The sequence below is a fragment of the Bos taurus genome, chromosome Y (genome assembly GCF_002263795.3).
Source record: "Bos taurus isolate L1 Dominette 01449 registration number 42190680 breed Hereford chromosome Y, ARS-UCD2.0, whole genome shotgun sequence".
Lineage (NCBI taxonomy): Eukaryota > Metazoa > Chordata > Mammalia > Artiodactyla > Bovidae > Bos > Bos taurus.
Window position 1 is genome coordinate 7,404,809 of NC_082638.1, and position 6,113 is coordinate 7,410,921.

Here is a 6,113-nt window from a genome sequence, read left to right on the forward strand (position 1 = left end):
GTAAATGCAAGTACAATATGGGAGACACTTTCACTAGCTCTGTGACCTTATACAAGATAGATCACCTCTTGGGCCTTATATCCTACTTAACTAAGAGAAGGACTTGAAAAGCTCCTTTAACTGGCTTGATTCTCCTACTCTCCCTATTTGGCACCAGCTTTGGAGATACTGTGGTCCAATCAGTGCTCTGACTGGTTCCCACAGGTTCAGTATTGGGAGAAATGCCCTATTATTCCTTTTGGGGGCTGTTCTTTGCCCTGGTTAACGACAATTTTTTTTTTTTCCTTCTTGTCCTAACTTGTCTTCCTCATCTATGTATTGGGGGTGGCCTGGCTAGGTGTGTTTGGTTTCTTGGTAGTGCCAGTGTTTATGTTCTAAAACATATGGTCCACCTGTGAAGTCATCAAGTCCTCCCAGACCAATGGGACAGCAGGGGTGGAGCAGATCTGTGTGGACATCAGGCAATATGGTAATTCTTGTGCAATCCCCTGATTCATTGGTATCCTCTGTGCATATGTTTGGGCCTTAGTTATTGCAGGAGCACCTAAGTGTCTGAACATGTTGCATTCATTCTATTGGAAGATTTTATACTCTTTCCCTCAATATGCTCTATTTTCTAGATGGAAATATCAGACTTCTACTTCCTAAAGAATGTCATTCAAAATGTTATATTTTCAAATTTCAAAGTATTTGGTAAAAACATTTTTGACAAAAAATACTTTATAAAAGACATGGATAGGCACTAAAAGAATTGTGTATTTTCCATTGATTTTCCCATTTTTATATCATTCAACTTTCCATCTAAACCAATTTGGCACACACTGCATAAACCACTTAGTTAGATTATCCTAACTGTTCAACTCATGTCTTTAATTGCTTTAACATCATTTATACTATAAAACACAACATAAAATCCAGCTGCATTTTAAACTCTTCAGAAAGTACTCTATCAATGTCATCTGTTGGAAATCTCTTCAAATATATTTTCTAATGAGTGGAATCCTCACCATAGGCAGCTAAGATTGATTCATTTTTACAAGACACAGAAAGAGCCAGGGTACCTCTTGTCCATCTCTACAGATTCCACTTTGCTTCTGAGTCAGAAACAAGGGGGAAAAGAGATTTTAATTAAAGTTGAAGTGGAAATAAATATTCTTTCAGAGTTTTTCTGGAAAGATGTGATTGTTCTCATTTTGATTCTTGTTTTTCCCAGGTGGCTTATCTTTATCATCTTATTTTATAGCATAATAAGGAGATTATTGAAAAATGCAAGTTGGAGCAGTCTCTTCTCATAGAGATCAAGGTTCAACAACACTGTTCTTTATGAGGGATTAAAAAAAAATTCTACATTTTAATGTTGAAATTTTCTTAAAAGAATTTCCAGACATTTATCATTTTCCTAGTTCTTAAATATTAGTGAATCTTTTTTCACTACAACTTTTGGTCTTCAGTAACTGATTTAAATCTTCCATATTTGTCCATTTATTAAATCACAGTCTGGAGACTTATCATTTCTCATTTTACTGAAAAATTAAAGTTATTTTTGGCCTATGATAAAAGATGGGAAGGACTATGGATTGTACATTTTAATCTTTTCTTCCTTATCTCCTGACAAAAGTGTAATTTAAGCTATGTTTAATAGTTAAGCACACACTTATTCATGAAACATACCCTATTATCTTTAGGTTGCAGGGAGAAAATAATGGCAGCCTAATGGGCAGTTGCCACTGTGAATTACACTGAGAGACCAGCTATATACTCCACATGGGTTTTCTTTGGAAAAGATTTCCAGTTGGACTTAAAGTCCAAAATATTTCTATTTTTAATGTATTTAAAATATTAAATATAATAAAATGCATTTCTGCATTTAAAAACAAATGGGTACAAAATACAAATACAAAAATTTGTGATTCATAAACTATGCTGTCAAATTTTCATGATAGTTTCTGAGTTTAAATTCTCAATTTTGGTAGTTATCTCATGTGGACTAATAAAAACATCAAATCCCCTCTTTGATTTGGAAGATCACAGACCAAGACATTCATGTGGAAATATATTTGAACTCAGTATGACATAATGGTGATATGAAGAGGAGTTTTATAGGCAGAGGTCATCCTGCAGTTGTTTAACTATTTGTAATTAATAGTTCATAAATTCAGTGTAGAGAAAACCTAGCTTTGATAACCTGTTTTTACACTTGGTCACTGAAAAAAAGCATAAAATTCTGGGGGAGTGGAGGTTGGGGAGGAAGTCAATTTGTTTCCTCTTTTGGTCTTGATGAAACTTGGTCTTGTTGTCCAAATAAAACTTTTTATTATTCCAAAAAATTTCTTCTACAGAGGGCAGATACACCAATTGTTGATGAAGAGTATTTCATATGATTGTGCTGTAATTTCCATTGAAAGAGGAGGCCCCAGTGCTAACAGGGGCGCTAGATTTTGTGCTAATTATTATCCTTCTGCTGGGACTCACTTTCTAGGAATCATCCCTTCGAATGCTTTCCCAGGATGAATATGTGGCTCAGCCCTGGAAAACATCTGCAACACCAGAGAGGTAGGCCCCATTCCCCCAGCAGGTCCTAGACAACTCCTGGGCACTTCAGGCTGAGGCAAAGGGTGCTTCTGGGGAGAAGGACCACAAGAGGGCTCTGAGCCACCATTTTCCACCTAGACAACAGTCCTGTCTCACAGCTAAACCCAGTGAGTGAAGGTTTTGTGCCATGAGACAGCTTTCTCTTTGGTGATAATTGGAAAGTAATCCCAATCAAGACAAGTCTGAATATATCTCAATTATTCTCTTTCATCTTCAGATAGTTTTTCAAATAGAATGTTTGTCACACAGGACCAAAGTAAATTTTCATAGAGAAGACTGCCTGCAATTTGTGTACAATCAAATTTTTATGTGCTGTCACTTAATCTTTTATTTCCAGACTGAGTTGCTGGTTTTGCTTGGTCATTCTTAATGGGCAATAAATTCTGACCCTAGTGGGCAATAAATCCACTATGGCTTAAAATCTCTCTGCCCTGGAATAGTCTTCAGGCAATGGCTTATGACTGTTTATAAAAGCAGATTCTCAAATGCACTTGTGGGAGCTTGCATTTAAGAGGATCCTGATATGGTTTTGGAAGCAAGGAGCAACTGCAATAATCAGGGCTCACCACCTACCTGCCTCTTGGTGTGTACATCCATGATCTGGGCCACAGGTAGCATGCATGCAGGAGCAGTATAATATTCTGAACATGGGGAGCAGCCCCAGGTCTGGGGTATTGGCTTGGGGTACAGCCTCTTGCCAAGTTCTGAAAGCTCCCCAGGTAAGCCCAGCATGTGCCTGGTCTTCAGAAATCAGCTGTACAGAAAAGGGAGTGCGCCCAGAATAGGGGAGGCCATTACTCCCCCACAGAATGCTCACCTTGGTGCCTGGTTCTCTCCTAGATTTACATGTTCTATCACCTGTTCATGGTGGCCTGTGCCAGAGCTGGCACCACCGTCATTGCCCTGGTGAGTTCTGGCCCACTTCCCTGCAGGCACTGTCCAACAGATTTCCCTTCCAGCCAACACATCAGGGACTCAGCTTTGGTTCAGATGCCCTTGTGTAAACTTATCCCATGTCTAGCTTCCAGAAAACAAGGTGCTGGTCTTGGCATCTATGGTAGGTGATGAGATTTGGATTCTGTCGGGAAGAAGAGAGGGTATCACCATTGGAATATGTATTTACTAGGGCTAGTACATGTTGCAGTTAGCCCTTATTTCTGTTGTGACTATAAATGTGAAAAATGATACACGCTAGGCTCTGACCTGGCACCATCCCACCCAAGTCTGAAGTATCAGGGAAGTGGCCAGCATTGTCTGTGTCTTACTGGCATGTTCTGTTATCTTCCACCAGGTGATCTACATGATGGCTATCACATATAACTATGTGGTATTGAAGTTTAAGAGTCTGGAAGATTGCTGCACTAAGTTCTAAGTTGCATAAGGCCAATAAGGAGCTTTAGAGAACAGTACTCTGTAGCATGAAGCATCACTGACTCAAGATTAAAGGACTGACCCCAGAACTTAGGCTTCTGAAGTTTTGTTACAGTAGTTTATAAATTGCTTTCAGTTCAGTTCAGTTCAGTTCAGTTGCTTAGTTGTGTCCAACTCTTTGTGACCCCATGAATCACAGCACGCCAGGCCTCCCTGTCCATCACTAACTCCCGGAGTTCACCCAGACTCACGTCCATCGAGTCAGTGATGCCATCCAGCCATCTCATCCTCTGTCGTCCCCTTCTCCTCCTGCCCCCAATCCCTCCCAGCATCAGAGACTTTTCTAATGAGTCAACTCTTCGCATGAGGTGGCCAAAGTACTGGAGTTTCAGCCCTAGCATCATTCCTTCCAAAGAAATCCCAGGGCTGATCTCCTTCAGAATGGACTGCTTGGATCTCCTTGCAGTCCAAGGGACTCTCAAGAGTCTTCTACAACACCACAGTTCAAAGGCATCAATTCTTCTGTGCTCAGCCTTCTTCACAGTCCAACTCTCACATCCATACATGACCACAGGAAAAACCATAGCCTGACTAGATGAACCTTTGTTGGCAAAGTAATGTCTCTGCTTTTGCATACGCTATCTAGGTTGGTCATAACTTTCCTTCCAAGGAGTAAGCATCTTTTAATTTCATGGCTGCAGTCACCATCTGCAGTGATTTTGGAGCCCCCCAAAATAGAGTCTGACACTGTTTCCACCGTTTCCCCATCTATTTCCCATGAAGTGATGGGACCAGACACCATGATCTTCGTTTTCTGAATGTTGAGCTTTAAGCCAACTTTTTCACTCTCCACTTTCACTTTCATCAAGAGGCTTTTTAATTCCTCTTCACTTTCTGCCATAGGGGTGGTGTCATCTGCATATCTGAAGTTATTGATATTTCTCCCGGCAATCTTGATTCCAGCTTGTGTTTCTTCCAGTCCAGCATTTCTCATGATATACTCTGCATATAAGTTAATTAAGCAGGGTGACGATATACAGCCTTGACGAACTCCTTTTCCTATTTGGAACCAGTCAGTTGTTCCATGTCCAGTTCTAACTGTTGCTTCCTGACCTCCATACAAATTTCTCAAGAGGCAGGTCAGGTGATCTGGTATTCCCATCTCTTTCAGAATTTTCCACAGTTTATTGTGATCCACACAGTCAAAGGCTTTGGCATAGTCAATAAAGCAGAAATAGATGTTTTTCTGGAACTCTCTTGCTTTTTCCATGGACTACTCACGTGACTTACCATACATGAACTCCAAAATGATGCTGTTGCTGCTGCTGTTGCTAAGTCACTTCAGTTGTGTCTGACTCTGTGCAACCCCACAGATGGCAGCACACCAGTCTCCCCATCCCTGGGATTCTCCAGGCAAGAACACTGGAGTGGGTTGCCATTTACCTCTCCAATGCATGAAAGTGAAAAGTGAAAGTCAAGTCGCTCTATCATGTTTGACTCTTAGCAACTCCATGGACTGCAGCCTACCAGGCTCCTCCATCCATGGGATTTTCCAGGCAAGAGTACTGGAGTGGGGTGCCATTGATATGGCTAATTCCACCTTGTGGAAAGAATTCAGTTATTTACTGATATTGGCAAGAAGTTACTGAAAAACAATTTTCTTCACCTTACACTTTGAGCAGTATCTTTAAGTGAAGAAGTTAAACTTTGGAATATCTGTATTTTCCATTATTTTTTCAATATGTGTTAACAAACTTTAATGAAACAAATGCTCAAAATGAAATGGAAGAGAACTGTTTTAATCTGGATTTTGTTTTACAGAACATTCCTGGAAACTATTTTGCACATTTAAAAAAAAATTATTTACATTTTAATTGGAGGCTAATTACTTTACATTGTAGTGCTTTTTTCCATACATTGACATGAATCAGCCATGGGTGTACATGTGTTCCCCATCCTGAAACCCCTCCAACCTCCCTCCCCATCCCATCCCATCCCTCAGAATTATCCCAGTGCACTGCCTTTGAGTGTATTGAACTTGGACTGGTCATCTATTTCACATATGGTAGTATACCTGTTTCAATGCTATTCTCTTAATCATCCCACCCTTGCCTTCTCCCGTAGAGTCCAAAAGTCTGTTATTTATATCT

At 40.1% G+C, this 6,113-nt stretch overlaps 1 pseudogene; it reads left to right on the top strand.

The window, feature by feature from the left end:
* The first annotated feature begins 297 nt into the window (after positions 1-297).
* Positions 298-3,964, top strand: LOC132344424 (neuronal membrane glycoprotein M6-b-like; annotated as a pseudogene).
* Positions 3,965-6,113: the final 2,149 nt, after the last annotated feature.